This window comes from Heteronotia binoei, chromosome 2 (assembly GCF_032191835.1).
Source record: "Heteronotia binoei isolate CCM8104 ecotype False Entrance Well chromosome 2, APGP_CSIRO_Hbin_v1, whole genome shotgun sequence".
In the NCBI taxonomy this organism is placed as follows: Eukaryota; Metazoa; Chordata; class Lepidosauria; order Squamata; family Gekkonidae; genus Heteronotia; species Heteronotia binoei.
Window position 1 is genome coordinate 66,217,656 of NC_083224.1, and position 21,765 is coordinate 66,239,420.

Sequence of the window (21,765 nt, forward strand, 5' to 3'; positions counted from 1 at the left end):
ACCTCGAGACTGGATTACTGTAATGCCCTCTACATATGGCTGCCCTTGTCCCAAATCCGGGGTCTTCGGCTTGTGCAGAATGCCGCCGCCAGGCTGTTAATGGGAGTTCCTTTACGGGAACACATTCAGCCTGTGCTGAAAGTGCTGCACTGGCTACCAATAATGTACCGGATTTGCGTCAAGGTGCTGGTTTTAACCTTTAAAGCCCTATATGGCCAGGGTCCTGCATACCTTTGGGACCGCCTTTCCCTGTATATGTCCCAGCAAGCACTTTGGTCCGGGTCTCAAAACCTGTTAATAGTTCCCAGCGTCAGGGAAGTTAGGCTTCAGTCAACTAGAGCCAGGGCCTTTTCCGCGGCTGCACTTAGCTGGTGGAATGAGTTGCTGGAGGACATTAGGGCCCTGCGAGAGCTCCCACAGTTCCGCAGGGCTTGTAAAATGGCACTTATAGAATCATAGAGTTGGAAGGGACTTCTAGGGTCATCTAGTCCAACCCCCTGCACAATGCAGGGAACTCACCAACACCCCCCCCCTAAATTCACAGGATCTTCATTGCTGACAGATGGCCATCTAGCCTCTGTTTAAAAACCTCCAAGGAAGGTCTTCCACCTTGCTTTTCCATAAAGACAACTTACAGCAATAGACTAGGCCCATAAACTGGAACTTAACATCATTCTGAGTATAAACAATTTTATTGGTAACATATGGTAGCAAATCTATATCAATATCTTACAACTTAAAAAGAAAAATTTATCTACCCCATATCTTACTTTTCACCCACCCCTCCCCCCGTTATTTGACCCCCGCCAGTGTTATTTACTTAAAAAACCCAAATATTAAAGGTACCCTTAACTATTAAGAAAACCAAAAGTTATATTCTTCTTTTAAAACTTAATCATTATCAAAAATTGTCCAATGTCCTTTTATTTCCACTCTTTTTCTACATATCTTCTGAACTTCTTCCACTCCATCTTAAAAACTTCCAAATCATAGTCTCTTAATATTCTTGTTAATTTGTCCATTTCACTCCATGTCATAACATTTATAATCCAATTCCATTTTTCTGGTATTTTTTCTTGCTTCCACAACTGCACATACAATGTCCTAGCGGCTGAGAGCAAGTACCAGATTAAAGTTCTATCTTCTTTAGGAAATGTTTCCATTTGTAGTCCCAACAGAAAAGTCTCTGCAACTTTGTTAAACTCATATCCCAAGATCTTAAAAATCTCTTGCTGAATCATCTGCCAAAACATTTTAGCTCTTTCACAAGTCCACCACATATGGTAGAAAGAACCTTCATGCTTTTTGCATTTCCAACATCTGTCTGGCATCTTATTATTCATCTTTGCCAATTTTTAGGAGTTATATACCATCTGTACATCATCTTAAAACAATTTTCTTTAATACTTTGACATGTTGCGATTTTCATAGAGTTCTTCCACAGATATTCCCAAGATTCCATCTTTATTTCTTTATTTACATTAATTGCCCATTTAATCATTTGAGATTTCACTACTTCATCTTCTGTAGACCATTGTAAAAGTACCGTATTTTTCGGACCATAAGACGCACTCCCCCCCCCCCAAAAAAAAGTGGGGGGGAAAGTGTGTGCGTCTTATGGTCTGAAGGTACGTACCTTCTGGGGGGGGTGCGATCCGCTGCCTCTGCCTCCGGCGCTTCTCCCATGCCTGCCTGCCTGGCTCCATCTTCTTCAGGCAAGCGCTGGGATCACTCCACGTGGCCCCACCGCAAACCCAGCGCTTTGCAAGCTCCGGCTGTGGAGGGGGCAGTGTGCTTCCTCCTTGTCTCTCTGCTTGGCTCCACCTCTGATGCTTAAAGCAAGCGCTGGGATCGCGCCCTCTGCCCTCCGATCCCAGCGCTTGCTTTAAACATCACAGCTGAAGCCAGGCACACAGGCAAGGAGGAAGCACCCGCCCCCTCCGCAAACCCAGCGCTTCGCGAGCGCCGGCTGTGGAGAGGGCAGCATGCTTCCTCCTTGTCTGTCTGCCTGGCTCCACCTCTGATGTTTAAAGCAAGCACTGGGATCGCTCCCTCTGCCCTTCTTGGACAATTTTGTAATCCACATGATTGGGTTATGGTCAGCCCCTATTTTAGGTAAAATCTCTATTTTCTTTGTTATAAGACTTAAGTCTTTAGTTCCCCACAGCATGTCAATTCTAGAAAAAGTTTTGTGTCTTGCTGAAAAAAAGTATAGTCCTGCACTTCATCGTGCCATTGTCCCTCAATTTTTCTGTCAGCTTTTTATATGTTCTCCTATCGTTTATCACTTGCCTCGGCAACTCCATGATTCTCACTTTACTGCCTCCCACTATCAGTGCCTTTTCAAAAATTTTATTCATGATCCTTCCCACCATTTCCTTTGTCATATATCTTATAACAACATCTCTTGGTAGATTATTTTCCTTGGCAAAAAGTGAATTCACTCTGTGCATATAGTCATACATATTTTTAGTCTCTTCAGGATCTTCATCTAAAAATTCTGCAATTATTTTTATTATATATCCTTTCAAGGCACCATCCTCCACTTCAGGTACTCCTCTCAGACATATCTGAGTTTCCATCAACTTGCAGTCATGGATTGTCACTTTTTCTTGAATTTTCAACAAGGTGGAATCATATACTTTCATTTTTCCTTCCACTTCCTGCACTTTCTTAGATGTTTCCCCAGTTTCCTTTCTGAGATCTTCCATATCCTTTTTAATCTCTGCAATAATTTCTTCTTTCCATTCATCTATCATCTTCCTTACCCCTCTCATCATTCTGGCTTCCATCACATCCAATTGTTCCTGCATCTTCTCCAATGAAAGAGCCCTAGTTCGGGGCTGCTTGGCTTCAGACATTTAAAAACACAAAAAATTTAAACCCCACAGATCTTGGATTTAACTGTCAGGTTCAAAAGATTAAGGCTTGCTTTTTATAATAAACTTAGTTTCACCTTTCTCAGAGCTTCCTAGACCAAGATATAAATTTTTAAAACTTTTAAACCCTTCAAAAAACAACGAAATTTTAGATCTCACCGATTTTCATTTTGACTAACAGATTCAAAAGAGTAGGACTTGCCCTTTACGGCAAGCCCAATTTTGCCATCCTCTGAGCTCCCAAAGTCCAGATATTTATTTTTAAAGTTTTTAAATTTTCCAAAATGGCGGCCGCAACTTTTTATTACTTCTTGCAATTTCTTTTCCCTTTTAAAAATTTCTGAGGACCACACAAATAATATAACCAATAGTTCTTATCTTCTTACCCTGTTTTCAGTTGATTCCAACAATTTATACTGTTTCGAATTCTTTTTATAACAATGTTTATAATTTAGCCTCCCAGCAATGGCCGCCGATGTTTCTCAATGGTATATATTCCTAGAGTAGGTTTTCTTTCCACTACTTCCTGTTTTTGTTACCACAAAGTCACAAGGAGATCTCACGATACTTGACGTATTTCCTGTTTTGCTCAGATGTGCTGCAGGTCTGTTCCAATATGACGATGCTGCTTTTACTTCCAAAACCGCAAGTAGACAAAACAATAAATTTCTTCTCACTTTTTGGCAGTTTTTAACACTGTCCTTTATATTTATAAAATCCAAATTTCATCTCTTCCTTCCCTCTTCTTCCAAGCTCTCTATATTTTCTTTTCCCACCTTTTAACTTTGTCCCTTTAAGCTAGAAATAGCTCCGGAATGAAAAAATAATCTTCTGTACCTTTTCTTCCAATTATCCAAGTTTCTACTGGTCTTTCAAAGCTTTAGATGTTTAGCAATGTCCAAGAAGGTTAGGATCTTGACGAGCTTATGTCAAATAAATGACTCTGAGCACTTCTGCAGACAATGACTATGCAACTTCTCCTGAGACCCCTCAAAGCCTCAAAGAAGTCCCCTCCGGGGCTCCCTTTTAGCCAAAGTAAATCTCCTTAAAGTTTTCTGTGCATGTCTTGGACTATTCTCTAACTGAGAAAAGTAGGCAGTAGACATTAATTTGCCTTTCACTACCCCGAACAGAAGTTCCAGCCTGCTCCTGTTATGAGAGACAGCTCAGCTCGGCATTTTCCTCCCCCGGAAGTCGGAACTTAACATCATTCTGGACTTCCTACCACGCTATGGCGATTTGGGGTCCCTTGGAACATCTAATATTGACTATCCAGTTATACTTCTACCATCGAAATTTAATTGCATAATTGTACTAGCATCTTTTGTTATATTGTTTTTAACTGATATTTTAATATTGTTTTTGTCTTATATATTGTTGATGTTTTTATCTTGTTTGGTCATTTTTTGACCCTAACCTGTGAGTTGCCCTGAGCCTGCCTTCGGTGGGGAGGGTGGGATATAAATAAATAAAATTGACCGACACTCTTTCCTCTGGCAGCAACAACTTGGTGCACCCTTTGCAGATGCCTGCAAAGGATCAAGGAGGACAAGTGTTGAAGATTTGCACCTATCCAGACATAGATGTGGCACATCTGCCACTCTGTCCACAGGGGTCACTGGGGAGGGTGCAGAAATGTTTCCAAACTGTGGGCTGTAAATTGGGCCTCAGGACTAGAGAAGGTGGAAGGGGCAGCTGATTTCTGGAGTCGGGCTGGGAGGCCTATGGAGAAGTGTACTCAAAGCAGCAGCAGCAACAGGGATTTGGGATGTGGAAGGGGAGGATGAATCACTGCTTTCAGAGTACTCCTTTCCAAAAATGTGCTGGCAGCTGCTGGCATTTGGGCAGTGCTAACAACTCTTTTGCCTCCCTGGAGAGCTCCAGGAACAGATCAGGGGAAGGAGGCTCTGAGATACCTCATGATCATGGCTGGCTCCCTTGCTAGGCAAACTAGGCAGTTGCCTATGGTGCCAGCAGGGTGGGGGTGGCAAATTCTACCTTCCCCCCTTGGCAAATGCCTAGTTTGCTTGCTTTCCAGAATCCTCCCCCTCCCATCTCCACCCCACATCGATTTCAATGCAGGGACAGGCTCTAGCGCTGTGTTCCTGGCTATCCAAAGGTGCCCTCTGATCAGGTGATCCGATCGATGGGTAAAATCATGCCATGCCATCGCATTCCATGTCTGTCAGGACCAGGGGGGAGTTGAGGGGGGATGCAGAGCTGCAAGGGGAGCATTGGGGGGCACCAGGCAGTGTGTCTGCCTAGGGCACTATGGGGCCTCGGGCTGGTACTGCTCATGACACCCAGCTAAGGCTGGGTTCCAGTAGACTGGCAGTGGGTTTGGTGCCCAGGGATGAGGGCCTGTGGTATGCAGAAACTGAAGGACTTCTTCCCTCCACAATAAGCACCCTTTGCATCCACTTTCACCCTCATGGCACACAAAGGTGTTCATATTTGGGAGGGGTGGGAGTATATAAATGTGGGTCTTCCGCCAAGGCACCCAAAAACAAAGCCCCTCTGCTTCGTGTGAGCAGAGAGCTGGGGTGGCTCAGAGCCCTGAGTCCACCTAACACCCAAACCTCACCAGGGGAGAATTGTTCACAGTCAGGAGGGGTGCAAAAGTACAAAATGTGGGTCCTCAGCCAAGGCATTCAGTAGCAGAGTCCCTCTGCTCAGCATGAGCAGAGAGACGGAGGGGTCAGAGTCCTGAGTCCACCTAACACCCAAACCTCACCAGGGAATAAATGAATGTGCTCTGCTTTTTCCTGCCTCTCTGTCTAATTGCTAGCACTCAAAAGAGGAGAGGGTGTGTAGCTGAGCTGAGGGTATATATAGCATTCTTGTCCTCCTTGACCACTAGAAACACTGTACTGGAGATCATGGGACCTGTATGGACAACATCCATGTGTCACAAAAGCTGTAGTAATGAGGGGAATTGGATGAGTTTGAATGATACATCTGGCTGAATTCAGCACATAGTGTTTTCCTGGCATTAGCTTGACAGAAGTTAGCTAGATGAAAGATGCTGGCAGTTTAGAGTTCTTTTCACTTTTTGCCTTTCATCTTATGTCAAACAAACTGCTAATTGAAGGAAATTTTTGAGGCTGAGCCACCTAGATCCATATTATGCATGTTGCAATCTACCACTATAAACATAACACTCTCTAAGTGGGACAGCTAAGTGAGCCATAGTTTTATAAAGGAAGTGTCTAAAAATAAAATGTGTGAACTTCTAGGAAATAAAAAGAGAATTGCATATTTGAACCACAGATGAAATTTCATGCATACTTAAAATATAGGTGATCCTGAAATCTTGTCCTTTGAATTGTGAAAACTTGTTTTAAAGATTTCACTTAAACCACAATTTTGTTGAATTTTGAGATAATGCATCCTACACATTCATTTTGAAATCCTTAGCTATAACCATAAACAATACCTGCACACTTTGAAGACTGTTCAGATACTTCAATTGGTACAAAATTTGTATCTCACATGTTTTAAAAGAGCAACATGATGACACAATTTAAAAAAGTTTATTACAGCCCTAAATGGTCCTGGACCAGAATATCGAATGAACCACATTTGCCCATATGAGTTTTCCCAAATGTTAAGATCTTCTGCAGAGAGGCTGTTGAGGGTGACCCCAATTTCATACAGGTGGCTATCAGAGAATGGGCTTTTTGTGTGTTGGCACCTTGACATTGGAACTTCCTATCCAAAGCTGTTTGCCTGCTGAAGTGTTACACAACTTGATCTAATGATTGATTGATTGATAGGGGAAGTTAGCGGGCAAAAGGTGTACAGCTTGAGATCTCCACCTTTGTTTATGAGGGTCCTTCCCTTGAGAACTCTCAAATAGACCAAGCTGAAATTCAATTAATGGAGTTTTTAAATTGAAAAATAGTAGAAAATAAAAGCATATACAGAAAGCACAGTTGTAGAACACACAAACAAGAACTAACCAAAAAATAAAAGGAAATAGAGGGAGATAGTTTAGGATAGCCTATATTTTTCAGTCTTGTAGATTCAGGTCTGTGGAGAGAAAGAGAAGCGACTAGTGCTTCATGGAGCGTGAAGTTAATGCCAAGAAGAGAATGTGCATACTGGAGCTGAGTCCATGTATTTATAGAAAATGTGTATCTTGGGGCAATATGGCAAGTTTGCCCCTAAAACAATACCTTTAATGTTTACAGGAAGATTCCCAGAGACTAGGACAAATGGTTGATGGTTTTTCCAGGAAGAGATCAAAGCATTGAACAAACTTTGATAGTCTTCCTGGAGCTCAGGATATGGCTGTTAATGTGCATAGATGACCTCAAAATACAGGATAGATAATACCTCCAGGTGCTAGGGATATGCTAACAATGATGTAGGTGCCAAGGGATGAGCCATACCAGGGATGAAAGAGGATGAAAGAGTGGGGTGCTGCACAGTGGGGTGCTGCTTTTCCTGAGAAACCTTTAGTTGAGAGAGGTTTGCTTGCAATTCAGTCCCTTTGATTCACTTTCAGATAGTTTCCCCGGGCTGGTCTTCTACTTGGCATTCCTTGTGGGGTCATTTCTAGGCCAGGCAATGTGTTAGATTTAATATCTGTCTGGGGTGAAATTAGTATGAAGTGTGTTTGAGCTTATTTCCTCTCTGACTGCTACCTACCCAACTGCAGGGGAGAGCTGAATGCTAACAGTAGTTTATTTAGTTTAAGATCCTAGGAGAAAACTTCTCTATTACTCAGGCTTTGGCAACTTTGTGTTTTTGGGTATGAGAGTGCATTTAACTGATGCATCGTTTCCTACCTGTTTGTTGCTATATTGAAGGTATCACTTCAGTTTTAGTTCATTTTATCTGCTTAAGAACTATAGCTAAAGTAATCCAGAATGTCACACATAAACTGGGTACAAATAGCCAGCTTGGGGCAGCAGCGTCCCATCCCAGAAGTGAGCTGACATAAAAAGAAGTACCCTGGGGTGATCAGACAGTGCACGACCTGCTGCTGAAACAGGGATGGGCTTCAGATACCCTGGAACAGCATCCACAGCTACTCCCCAGGCACTTCCCAGCTGTTCAAACAGCCAGAAAAGTGCCTCAGAAATGCTTCACTGGTTTGCTACCACTTAGTATGCGGTAGCTTTTAGAGGTGGAAGAATGACAAGTAAGGATGGGGTGAAGGCAGGAGTGGGATGGGAGCCAGATGTACACATTTGGACATGCTTTTTTGGGCTAGTCTTGGGGTGTCCCTGAGGTGGTTTATACTGGCTGTCTTGACCCAGCCATATATTGGTTTTTATGAATTGGAGTTTTGTTGGTTTTAATTTTTGTGTTAGTGGTGCTAGAAATTTTGTTGAATTGTATATTATTTTACTGGTGACAGTTTTTATTGGAGACCATCCTGGATGTCAGTTAGCTAAGACTGTGCAAATCTCTTAAGCACATAAATAATTGGGAATTTTGTTTAGATTTATTTTCCAAGTATAAGACTATGAAGAATTGCACACAAATTCAAATTAGGCTAAGATGTTGATTAAATTGGGAGGAGGAGATGATCTGAGCTTTAGCTTGGCCAAGGTCAGCTTGCTTTTAGAAGAGACAATGTGCACAGGTAGTAAGGAAGGTGACAAGCAGGTCCTAAGACTGCACAGGATCTGGCTGATGGATTCTGATATATTTGACTTTGGATGCTCTAAGAGATCATTTGTTGTGTTGTTTCAATAAAAATAGAGCTCCTGAATTAGATTCATATTCTGGCATTAGGACTGTGTTTGCAGAGACTTTTTGGAATGTAGCATGTTACTGAAGAGTCCAGCAGATGGTGGTATGCAGCTGCAAAATATATGGGATAGACATGCCACCTGTTCAGACTTCTTTCTGGGAGAATCAGAAGAGAGGACTAAAGATGCATCAGGATGTTTTGAAAGAAAATAGCAAGAGAGTGAGATGGAGTCAAGGAAATGAATTGTCTACCCAGGGCTGAGTGACTAATACTTCAACTATGACAGCCACATGAAGCCATTCAATTACTTTGCACAACAATCATGCTGGATTCCAAGGACAAGTCATGCAAGTTCATTCCTGGAGGTCTGTTCTTCTCTGATGGCAATGAGTTTAGGTCAGATAGCCTCCCAGCTAACATAGAATGGACAGATGGTTGTGCTGTGACATCTGCGGTGCGACCAGACAACCTACAGACTTAGGCTCATCTCTGTAGTTCCAAAGCTCCTCTTGGACTCTTGTTTTAGAATTCAAGACCAGCTGTGTTATTCTCTCAAAAATATATATAAAAAATAAAAATAAGCAGGCATCTTACAGACTAACAAAAGTAAAGACTGGCTAGTAAGGATCCATTCATTATATATTTTTATGCATACTTATACTCACATAATCATTTCTAAAAGTGAAATCCATAGTGTGAGAAATCATAGCTATCAGCCCAAGAAAAGTGGGTAAGTATGATGGACCCTGTCCTCACCTTCAGAGATTTTGCAGACTGACCAGCCCTGGCAATGTGTATTCTTCTCTCCTGAAGAAAATTTGGCTGTCCCACCCTGTGTCAGTAAGATATAATGGCTGTTTGCTTAGCCCAGGAACCTGAAGGAAGGGGAGGATTGCCCTTTAAACCACTGGAAATGGCACTGGAGATGCTTTTAAAATACAAAAATAACAAAAGATTTTATTTAACATCAAGCTCAGGTGAAATCAGGGGTTGAAATTCCTGAAATAAAAAAAAATACATACAAAGACTTTTGTTCTTATGTATCAGACTAAAGACAGGTTCTTAATTTTTCACAGATCTTTATAATGAGCTTTTTATTTTCACAGATCTTTATAATCTTTATAATTATTCCATTGTTTTCCCAAACATACAGTTTATGTGTATAATTGCTGACTCTTTTTGGTTTCCAGAAGGCTGTTACCCTCTCTCCAGTACACCAGCCCCTTCTTGGAACACCAATACACTTCTTGAATTGTTAACAGACTTTTAGGTCTTCTAAATGCAGTTTCTAATCACACCAGACCAGGGATTTCTGTACTTTTCAGAGATAATTCTCCCTTCTTGACTGGGTGGGGATTCTCTCTATAGAACATCTGTTCCCTTTCCTTTGGCCTGAATGGGAGTCTTATTCTACTACCCAAACTTGCTTGCCAAACTTTCACGCAGTTCTCTGACTGTGTTCAAGCTGCTCTCAGCTACTGCTGAAGTCAGACTGCATTCAGTCAAGGTAGACATCTGACTTTGTCAGTACTAAACTCTTTTCTGTCAGGGCTAGACTCAAGATGGTCTCAGTATATGTCTCTTCTCAGTTAAGGCAGGAATCTGACTCCATCTCCTCAGCATACAGCTTTCACAAGACTTCCCCCCCCCCTGCTCAGCTGATGCTGGCCAATCAGATTGCCTGAAGCAGCCTGTCACTCAAGGCCTTCTGGCTTTGTGAAGAATTAACCCTTCACAGTCCCATAGTTGTATGTACAGCACTTTTAAGCCTCTTAAAAAGTACAGTCCACCATGGTAACACATATTAAAATATATATATTCTACCCCCACTTTTCTTGAGTCTTGTTCTTTTGAACCTACAGCCTCTTATGTTCTTGCCTTATGCATACTGGGTTGACTAGATCCAGCTATCCTGGCTGTCAATGCTATTAAGCATAAGTCATTGAGGAGCAACTGTCCAGAAAGACAAGAAAGTTATCTGCATTCTGACTGTGAGAAAAGTGATTCAGGGCTACAAGAAGCAAAAGGGAGAATGCAGCCAGAGTATTCATTTCATTAAGAACAGGTTCAACTAGAAAGGATTGTATAACATGGCTCAACAACTACTCACTCCGAACGATTCTTGAGAATTAATAATTGAAACAGACCACTGTAAGATTGTGTTGCAGAGTGAGCATCATCTTGAGAACTATTCCTTATAAACTTTACATTTTATAAACTACAGAAACTGGATAAGTTGTATATCAATCTTTATTACATTTACATGGTGGATAATATAGTTTTGTATGTTTAAGGATTGGTCATTATTTATAAGTTGGCTGGCTTGGCTTAGAGAAGTGATTTAAAGAGAGAAATGCCTTCTCCAAACCAGTTGATGGGGCAGTGGGAGCTTGGAGAATATATATATAGCCGCTGATGGACCTCTGCTCCATATTTTTATCTAACACCCTCTTGAAGCTGGCTGTGCTTGTAGCCGCCACCACCTCCTGTGGCAGTGAATTCCACATGTTAAGCACCCTTTGGGTGAAGAAGTACCTCCTTTTATCCATTCTAACCCGACTGCTCAGCAATTTCATTGAATGCCCACGAGTTCTTGTATCGTGAGAAAGGGAGAAAAGTACTTCTTTCTCTACCTTCTCGCAAAATCTTGTAAACCTCTATCATGTCACCCCACAGTCGACGTTTCTCCAAGCCAAAGAGCCCCAAGCGTTTTAACCTTTCTTCATAGGGAAATTGTTCTAAACCTGTAATCATTCTAGTTGCCCTTATCTGCACTTTCTCCAATACTACAATATCCTTTTTGAGGTGCGGTGACCAGAACTGCACACATGAGAACTGCACAGAACTGTCCAAATGAGACCGCACCATCGATTTATACAGGGGCATTATGATACTGGCTGATTTGTTTTCAGTTCCCTTCCTAATAATACCCAGCATGGCGTTGGCCTTTTTTATTGCAAACGCACACTGTCTTGACATTTTCAGTGAGTTATCTACCACGACCCCAAGATCTCTCTCTTGGTCAGTCTCTGCCAGTTCACACCCCATCAACTTGTATTTGCAGCTGGGATTCTTGGCCCCAATGTGCATTACTTTGCACTTGGCCACATTGAACCTCATCTGCCACGTTGACGCCCACTCACCCAGCCTCAACAGATCCCTTTGGAGTTCCTCACAATTCTCTCTGGTTCTTACCACCCTGAACAATTTAGTGTCATCCACAAACTCGGCCACTTCACTGCTTACTCTCAACTCCAAATCATTTATGAACAAGTTAAAGAGCATGGGACCCAGTACTGAGCCCTGCGGCACTCCACTGCTTACCGTCCTCTACTGCGAAGACTGCCCATTTATACTCACTCTCTGCTTCCTATTAATTAGCCAGTTTTTGATCCACAAGAGGACCTGTCCTTTTACTCCATGACTCTCGAGTTTACTAAGGAGCCTTTGATGAGGAACTTTATCAAAAGCTTTCTGGAAGTCAAGGTAAACAATATCTATCGGGTCTCCTTTGTCCACATGTTTGTTCACCCCCTCAAAGAAATGTTACAGGTTAGTGAGGCAAGATCTTCCCTTACAGAACCCATGCTGAGTCTTCCTCAATAACTCGTGTTCATCAATGTGCCTACTCATTCTGTCCTTGATAATGGTTTCTACCAACTTTCCCGGTATTGAAGTCAGACTGACTGGCCTGTAGTTACCTGGATCTCCTCTGGAACCCTTTTTAAAGATGGGGGTGACATTTGCTACCTTCCAGTCCTCAGGAACGGAGGCAGATTTCAATGAAAGATTACATATTTTTGTCAGGAGATCCACAAGTTCAACTTTGAGTTCTTTCAGAACTCTTGGATGTATGCCATCCGGACCTGGTGACTTATTAGTTTTTAATTCGTCCATCAGTTGTAGGACCTCCTCTCTTGTCACCTCAATCTGGCTCAGGTCTTTCAACACCCCTTCCAATGGAAGTGGTTCTGGAGCAGGCAAACACTTCTCATCTTCCACAGTGAAGACAGAGGCAAAAAATTCATTTAGCTTCTCAGCCATTTTGCTATCCTCCTTCAGTAATCCTTTGACCCCTTGGTCATCCAAGGGCCCCACTGCCTCCCTGGCTGGTTTCCTGCTTCTAATATATTTGAAGAAATTTTTATTGTTGGTCTTTATGTTTTTTTGCAATATGCTCCTCATAGTCCCTTTTTGCCTTCCTGATCACAGTCTTGCATTTGATTTGCCATTGCCTGTGTTCCCTTTTATTAATTTCACTTGGTCTAGCTTTCCTCCGCTTAAAGGAGTCCTTACCTTTTACAGCTTCCATTACTTTGTTTGTTAACCATACAGGCCTTCTCTTAAACCTGTTTGTACCTGCATATGTCTGTATGCAGACATTGCAGTGATGTGCATATTTGCTGAAAGCAGCACATCAGACTGTTATGATAAGCACAGAGGCAATGTTCCCTCTAAATTGCAGTCTTGTGATCAAAAATTCTACTTTGTGAGCTACTGGTATTAAAGTTGTGAGCTACTGGCATTAAAATTGTGAGCTACTGCATAAATTATTGTGCTCTGGAGTCATCCTTCCTGAGCTAAGACAAAAACGTGTGAGCTGGAGGCTATAAATCTGCGAGCTAGCACATGCTAACTCAGCTTAGAGGGAACACTGAAGCCAGGTTGTCTGCCCAAAGAAATGTGGTGAGCCCCTCATCGTCTCCCGGACCTGCACAGCCACCAGCTAGATCCAATGTGAGCCCCTCAGGTGCTGGCAGCATGACTGGGCTTTACCTTTAATCTCTCTGGCCAAGAATAACCCTTACCTCCTTTTCCCATGTTGTTTATGGGCACACCAACATCTTCAGAGGTATCTGTGATGTCTTGGATAATCGGACCAAAAGGGCTGCCTACCCCTGCTGTATACTATGCTAATACTGATGAGTGCTCAGTACAGCCTGCATTAGAGTCACTTAATAAATAGTTACAGACATCCCCCCACTTTATTTCCTCTATTTATAATTTGAGTGCAAAGTCCCTGTGCATTTTCAAATAACTCTGAATATGGGGTCAGCAGGGGAAAAAAAGCACATTCTTTAATCACTTTAATCTTACAGCATTCAAATTACAGCACAGCATAGGTTGTGTATTGTCACAGCAAATTATTATAGGCCTTTTTAAAATTCAGTTCAGAGCCGCCTGGAAAGCTGATTAAAATTAATTCCCCCTTTCTAGTTTTGTATATAATGTTGATAGAAGAAGAGCACAGGGATGCTCTGAAAGGGGCAACAGAAGAGAAACCATTGGCATTCCTCTGCAACTATGGTTGTGACAACTCTCCTTCTGTTAGGGCTGCCAGCCACCAGGTGGGGCCTGGAGATCTCCTGCTTTTATAACTGATCTCCAGCTGGCAGAGATCAGTTCCTCTGGAGAAAATGGTCGCTTTGAAGGGTGGACTTTATGGCATTGTGCCATGCTAAGGCCCTTCCCTTCCTTTCCCCTCCCCTCTCCAAACCCCACTCTCTCCTGGATCCACCCCAAAGTCTCCAAGTATTTTCCAACACAGACCTGGCAACTCTATCCCCAGTCCCCACATATACACACATTAAACTGACTTGCATAACTGGTCTAGAACTGGATCCAACTGAAAGCACTGGTTCATTAATTGATTAAAAGACAGATCAACTAAAGTTAGTTGAAATTCCTAACAAACATATTTGTCAAGATATTTCCAGATTTATTTCATGGATTACAGGCAACACATGCTCAGATACTACCAGCCTTCAGGAAGATCAACATATTAAGTAATAGGCAGCTCAGTCATAAGCAGAGTGACATCCTTCTATGTCCACTGCTTAGAGCTGCACTGAGAACCCAGGTGAAATGTTTGCTGTAATGCTGAGAGAATGTATTTTTTAAATATATCCAACCCATTTTAAAACCTTGGGTGAACTTTAGTGTGCAAACAGAGCTCTTTCTCATTTCTGTTCACTTCAATGGATGGTCAGCCCCCCCCCCCTCGATTTGTGCATTGCTGTCTCTTCCATTGTAGTGAAGCCTTGTAGGTGATAGAGTTCTGCACTCATAAGACTGTCCTGCATTAGGTTAATCAAGTGTCAATGAGCCCCCCTTAAAATGGAGTTAATAACATTTTTTTTGGTGGAATCAATGCTTTAAACAAATATGATAATACAGATAGAGTACAGCGCTTCTACTTGGTCAGGATTTTCAGAATACTTTTCTGAACCTTTCTTAAATATCCAGTTATGGCAAATGCAGTAGTACCTATTACACACTCAGCAGACTTGAAAACCTGGCTTGGCCTTTTGAGTGCTGGACTCTGTTGCTTCCAGAACTCAGACTGGAATCTCCAAAGAGGTTTAACTGAGTTACTGCTCTAGATGTCAGCCAGTCAAGCAACTGTTCTATAATGTCTGCAGAAAAATTTCCTTTGGATTTTTAATTACCAGCATTTCCAGCAATATTCTTTATTGAAAAAATTACTCATTCTGTTTAATAATAAGAATACACTTGTGTGATTACCTTTATTAATTCTGGGTGAGCATGCACATATCCGGAGTCAAAGCCAATTCATCATCTATAGACTTAGAGTATGCAGTTATGCATACTGATTATCTACCCAGCCAAATGTTGAATGCCAGTCCCACAGAGACAGGTTACACATGGGGATTCTGCATCCATTCTCCCCTACAAGAAGTGAGAGCTGACCCTGAAATACGTCATTTGGTGGGTATCTGGTGCTTGCAGTGTGGCAGAAGAGCTGGACTGGAAACATTCAGAACAGTGGGGAAAGTCTGGGGACATCATTGAGCATATCAGTCTTTTTCACATTTAGAAGATTGCCTTGGAATTGAATTCAAACAGCCAAAGCTGAAATAATAAATAACTGCACATTATCAGTCTCAGCTAGAAAGGAGTTATTCTGTAAAAGTTCTTATTTGCAGGGGGTTCTTTTTTAAGCCTCCCCCCCACATCCTCTAGGTTATTCAATTTGTTTAGCTTCAGGTGGGCTACATTTCCTGTTTCAAGCACTTGCATAATAGTGCTGAAATGTGTCCTATTGCAGGGCATTGTTAGCATAGAAACAAGGATGAATATACATGCATGGCCTTCACACATGAACCTCCTGTCACAGGTTGCAAAATTTTTAAAGTTTGTGCATACACTTGGATGTTAGGAAACAGTTCTGAGGGAAAGAAGAAGCAATTATAATTCAATAGGGTGATAATAGTGAAAACCAACACACTTATTAATAAACATATTACGTGTGCAGGCTTTTATTTCTTTTTTTTTTTTTTAAATCTTTATTAAAAATCTTTGTTAATTAAAATGAAAGATAGAACAGGCAACAACAAAGATAATCCATCAGATAAATATGCACAATACAATGGTCTAAAATTCTATTGTAAACATAGTTCGTCTATTTGATTAGGAATTTCTTTCTGTACAGTCAAATATTCCAATATAGGGAACCAAATTGCATCAGAGTTTATCTTAGGAATGTGAGAATTTTTTGTATCAGTGCTGACTGTGTGGGCTTGTTTGACTTTTCCATTGTGTTACTATAACACTTTTGGCATCATATAGGACAGAGGTTCCCAAACTTATTTGGCCTAACACCCCCTTTCAGAAAAAAAATTACTCAGTGCCCTCCCGGAAATCGACCTTCAAGAAATGAACTAAAAGATGCAATGACATATTTGTACACAGGGTAAACAAGTATGTTGTAAAGAAGACACTTTGAAGATTGAAATTCTAAAATTATTTTATAAAATCAACCATAGTAACATTTGCATACACAGAGAATTTTTGAAATTTCTTTATATTATTATTCTACCCTCCTTGTAAGTGGGCTCAGGGCAAGTAACAACAATTGAAATATCGTATACAATGCATCACTTCCATCATACAGAACAATGCAACAAAACCAATGGAGATAAAATATGCATGTAGCAGTGAAAAGGAAAATCAACAGGCAGTCTGAGTTCAATTCACCAATTAGTTCTGGCTTGAAAAATGTTGTGGTCAGTTAAGTCCTACTTCTCAGTCATATTCATCCACTTCTCTTTCAAATAGATTCAGTTCCAACAAACTGGCAGCCTTGAGGTCTCCAACTTAAAAGATATATACACACAAAATTAAGATAACAAAGGATAATATTAAAATAAAAATAGGGTATAATGGAGAATTGATCCATGGGTATCTGGGGCTCTGGGAGGGCTGTTTTTTGAGGTAGAGGCACCAAATGTTCAGCATAGCATCCAGTGTCACTACTCAAAACACCAGGTTTCAAAACAGTTGGACCAGGGGGTCCATTTCTATAAAGCCTCAAAGAAGGAGCCCCTATCCTTCATTGTTTCAAATGGAAGGAAGGCATTTAAACGATGTGCAGTCACTTTAAATGTGATTGCCAGAACTCCCTTCAGAGTTCAATTGTGCTTGTCATAACCTTGCTCCTGGCTCCACCCCAAGATCTCTTGGCTGTACCCCCCAAATCTCCAGATATTTATTGAGTCAGACTTCTGGGGGAAGTCTCTGCCCCCCACATGAATAGTCGGGGAAAAGCCACCTTTGGAATTTCTTTAATTTTGAAATCATTACTTACCATCAGCAGTACAGAGATTAGAGTAGTATTTGAAGTAGCAGCTGTTTATCTCAGTCAGCTCCGTGGGAAGTAAGGTCAGAGCGTGGGAAACATGAAGTAATGAATGAAGCAGGCAGCCAGCAGTGGGCTCCTGGTTTCAGGCAATTCAGGAAATACTTAATGGCTTCCGGAATGACATGAAAGAATAAGGAAGTTTCTTTGAAGAGGCTTTACTGCTATGGAGAGAGAGAGAGAGAGAGAGAGAGAGAGAGAGAGAGAGAGAGAGAGAGAGAGGCTTTTTTGATGTAATGCCACTTGGTCATTGCTTATTTTTTTTATGACTGTGTCATAGCTACAGGATTGGGTTGGGAGGGCAGCATAGACTGCCATGGTGCTCCATTCACAAGTTGCAGAAGCCTCCTGTCAAGAAATTGAGCGTTTCATCAACCATGTGTGTGTTTGTCTGCATCATTACCTGGAAAATGACAATACCCGAGTTCTAAGTGTTTGTGTGGGTTGCTATCAGCTTAAGTAAGCCTAGAGACCATGTTCTTAATGGAAAATACTTGTAAAATAGTAAACACCTGTGAACTGTCAATTCCAACTGACAGGAGGCCATCAAGTTTGACAGGTATTTGACAGGAGAAGATCTAGATGGGTCCAGCTAAATTGGTTGTTTTGTACCAATGATCGGTTGCACAATTCTGGCACTTTGACAGCCAGTCAGGGATATAAGTAAAATAATATAGGGATATTTAGTAAAATATCAAAACTCAAGAAGAAGAGCAGAAGATCAGTGCTGGCACTAGAGGTTCTGCCGCCCTAGGTGTGCCTCTCTGTGTGCTCCTAAGGGGGGGATATTCTTTGTGCACTGGTGATGACATCATAAGAACATAAGAGAAGCCATGTTGGAACAGGCTAATGGCTCATCCAGTCCAACACTCTGTGTCACACAGTCATCACGCCAGCCAGTAGGCAAGCCAAGAGCCCTGGGCCACGCACACAAGTGCTGCCGCACTGCCACTTTTCTTCACAGGGCAAACATTGTTTGTGTTTCTCAGAGGTTTCAAAGGAAGAAGAAGAAGATATTGGATTTATATCCCACCCTCCACTCCGAAGAGTCTCAGAGCGGCTCACAATCTCCTTTACCTTCCTCCCCCACAACAGACACCCTGTGAGGTGGGTGGGGCTGGAGAGAGCTCTCACAGCAGCTGCCCTTTCAAGGACAACCTCTGCCAGAGCTATGGCTGACCCAAGGCCATGCTAGCAGGTGCAAGTGGAGGAGTGGGGAATGAAACCCGGTTCTCCCAGATAAGAGTCTGCACACTTAACCACTACACCAAACTGGCTCTCTGAAGAGCGTTCCATTTTACTGTTTGAAAGTGGCTGGGCAGGTGGCATCTTCCCATTGCACACATCAGCTCTGACTAGCGCAATGGGAAGGTGCTGCTGCCCAGCCGCTTTCAATCTGAAAGTAGCTGTCAGCAGTAAAATGGGGCTGTCTTTGGAGGCCTCCTTGGAAGCTTCCAACAAGCACAGGCAACATTTGCCCTGTAAAGAAAAGTGGCAGTGCAGCAGCGCCGTCCAGGGCTCTTGGTTTGCCTGCTTGCTGGCGAGATTGTGCCTACCCTGCCTACTCCCATGCGCTGCCCCTGCAGAAGACACTCTTGTGTCTGGGGCATTGCAGTTGGCTGAAATCAACAGAAGCGACCACCTGGTAACCAGAGGACTGTAAGATGATTGACGCTCTGCAGAAAACCTTGTGAGGAGAAAGCTGCAGGTTGGAACTCTTCAGAGAAGTTTGTGCAATTGCCTCAGTGCTTCCACTGTCCTGACTTGAATTGTATTGCTGAGGGAGAAACTGCAAGCTATCTTGAGAAGCTGCTAGCTGTAGCAAGTATTGGCTAGGATAGGCTTGCAAGGTTTTTTGTTTCTGTGTTTCTTGTTTGTCTGTACACCTGTATTTTTTTATTCTGTCTTGTAAATAAACTGCATCCTTTTTATATTTTAAGTGGAAGGAGTTCTGGCCCTCATTACTAGTCAAATTAGGTGAATTTGCACTAAGTAGCAGACAAAAAGGAACACTATCTTTGTTAATGGAAATTTTCTCTACATTAGAAATTCTGGATACCTCCCAGAAACATGATGTTTTGACACTTATCACCCTCTTCTCTTCTCTTCTCTTCTCTTCTCTTCTCTTCTCTTCTCTTCTCTTCTCTTCTCTTCTCTTCTCTTCTCTTTTCTCTTCTCTTCTCTTCTCTTCTCTTCTCTTCTCTTCTCTTCTCTTCTCCTCTCCTCTCCTCTTTTTCCTTTATGCTTCCATCGCCCCCTTATTTTTATTCACCACCCCCCAATTGCACCCAAGGCTACTACCGCCCCCCTGGATTGTTCCAGCGCCCCCCAGGGGGCAATATCGCCCACTTTGGGAAACACTGATATAGGAGAATCAAAATAGTTTTTTTGTGTGATAGATAGATATGCCTTATCATTCCATCCATTTAAAAAGATTTGTTGATTTCCCTTTTGAGGAAACCAATTTGTTCCAGGCCAATGATCTTCTCTTTAGTTAACCAATTTATTAGGTGACGTTCAAGATGTTTAGAATACAGCTTACATGAGATGGAGAGTAGGCTTATAGGGCGATAATTTGCAGGGGAAGCCTAATTACCTTTTTTATATATTGGGCATATTAATGATCTTAACCAGGACTCAGGGATGTTTCCATTCTGATTGACAAGAGTAAATAGGTTTGCCAGTGGAATAGCCAACCAGTCCACATACTTCTTAAAGAGTCCAGATGGAATCCCATGTAGACCAGGGGTCTTGCCAGTCTTCAATTCAAGGATTAAATCAATTATTTCCTCGGGACTCACAGGAGGCCATTCTGAATTGGTTGAAAAGGTAAATTTTTCTCTTCACTCTATTGAAATATCTTGGTCATTAAATATTTCAAAATAATAATCAACCCATTTTTGAGGAGTAGGTGTAATCACAACTGGGTCTGAATTATTTTTCAAGTAACCAGAGACAGTTTGCCGGAATAGTTTACAGTCTTTGGTTTTGTATTCAGCAAATGGTCCCATTTTTGTTTATAAAACTGTTCCCCTCCCCGGTGATAAGGCTATGATATATCTCCTTGTGTGCAGAGTAAATTTTTAGACTGCAGGAATTATTGTCTTGCATAAAAGTTCTAAATGAGTCCCTGAGAAGTTTTTTCATAATCCTGTGTTCAGAGTCAAACCATTGATTACAGGTGGGATTAGGAGTACAAATTGCTTTGACTACAGAATTACAGGAAGCAATTATCTGAGCATAGGCTTAAATTGGCCTCCTCCATAGAACAGGTTTTGGCAATAATTGTTCTAAACTCCAACATTCTGTCTGATTGAAATAAGCAGAGTAGTTTGGTATTGAGGTGGATACTCTTTTCTTATGTGACGGATTATATATCTTAAGAACTAAGGTTTATGGATCACGAATACCAAAAATTGTTCCCCTCACATTCCCCTGTTTGCTCTGCAGCCAATCTAGGTATACCCCAAAGACATGGGAAGATACCCCATTATTTTTTTTTACTTTAGACTCCCCATTCCATTGTCGGACTTTTTCTTTGGAGCATTTAAATGCCTTCCCATCAACAGTTCTCTATGGTAGGTTTAGACAGAGACCTCTCCAAAATAGATTATGTCCATGTGAATTAGGAGTCTTTGATTCTATATCCCATATTATTTTAGAATGCCCTCTCCTGGCCTCACAACAGAGACAATTTTTAGCTGAATATCTCCAACGCAATATCTCCAACACAATGTATTTACTAAAAGGAAAATTCTATCCTACCTCTTAGAAGATGTTAATTCCCACATTACTACATCTTGAGGATTCTCAAGAAGACTGAAGTTATTGGAACCTACCATTAGCACCAAATTGTTTTAAAATGTTTTAATTGTTATACTGTTTAAGATTTTAATTACTGTATTTTTCAGACCATAAGATGCACTCCCCCCCCAAAAAAAGTGGGGGAAAAGTGTGTGCGTCTTATGGAGCGAAGGGACGATAGGACGTTCCTTCCTCCGGGGCGGGGGGGGGGGCGATCTGCTGCCTCCGCCTCCGATCCCGGCGCTTTCCCCGTGCCTGCCTGCTTCCAGCAAGCGCTGGGATTGCTCCACGCTGCCCCCACCGCAAACCCAGCGCTTTGCTAGCGCCGGCGCAGAGGGGGTAGCATGCTTCCTCCCTGTCTGTCTGCCTGGCTCCAGCTCTGATGCTTAAAGCAAGCACCAGGATTGCTCCCTCCGCCCTCTGATCCCGGCGCTTGCTTTAAGCATCAGAGCTGGAGCCAGGCAGACAGGCACGGAGGAAGCATGCTGCCCCCTCCGCAGCCGGCGCTCGCGAAGCGCTGGGTTTGCAGTGGGGGCAGTGTGGAGCAATCCCAGCGCTTGCTGGAAGCAGAGCTGGAGCCAGGCAGGCAGGTGCGGGGGAAGTGCCGGGATCGGAGGCGGAGGCAGCAGATCGCCCCCAGGAGGAAGGTGCGTCCTATGGTCCGGAGCGCCTTATGGACCAAAAATACAGTAGTTAATGCTCAATATTTGTAAATG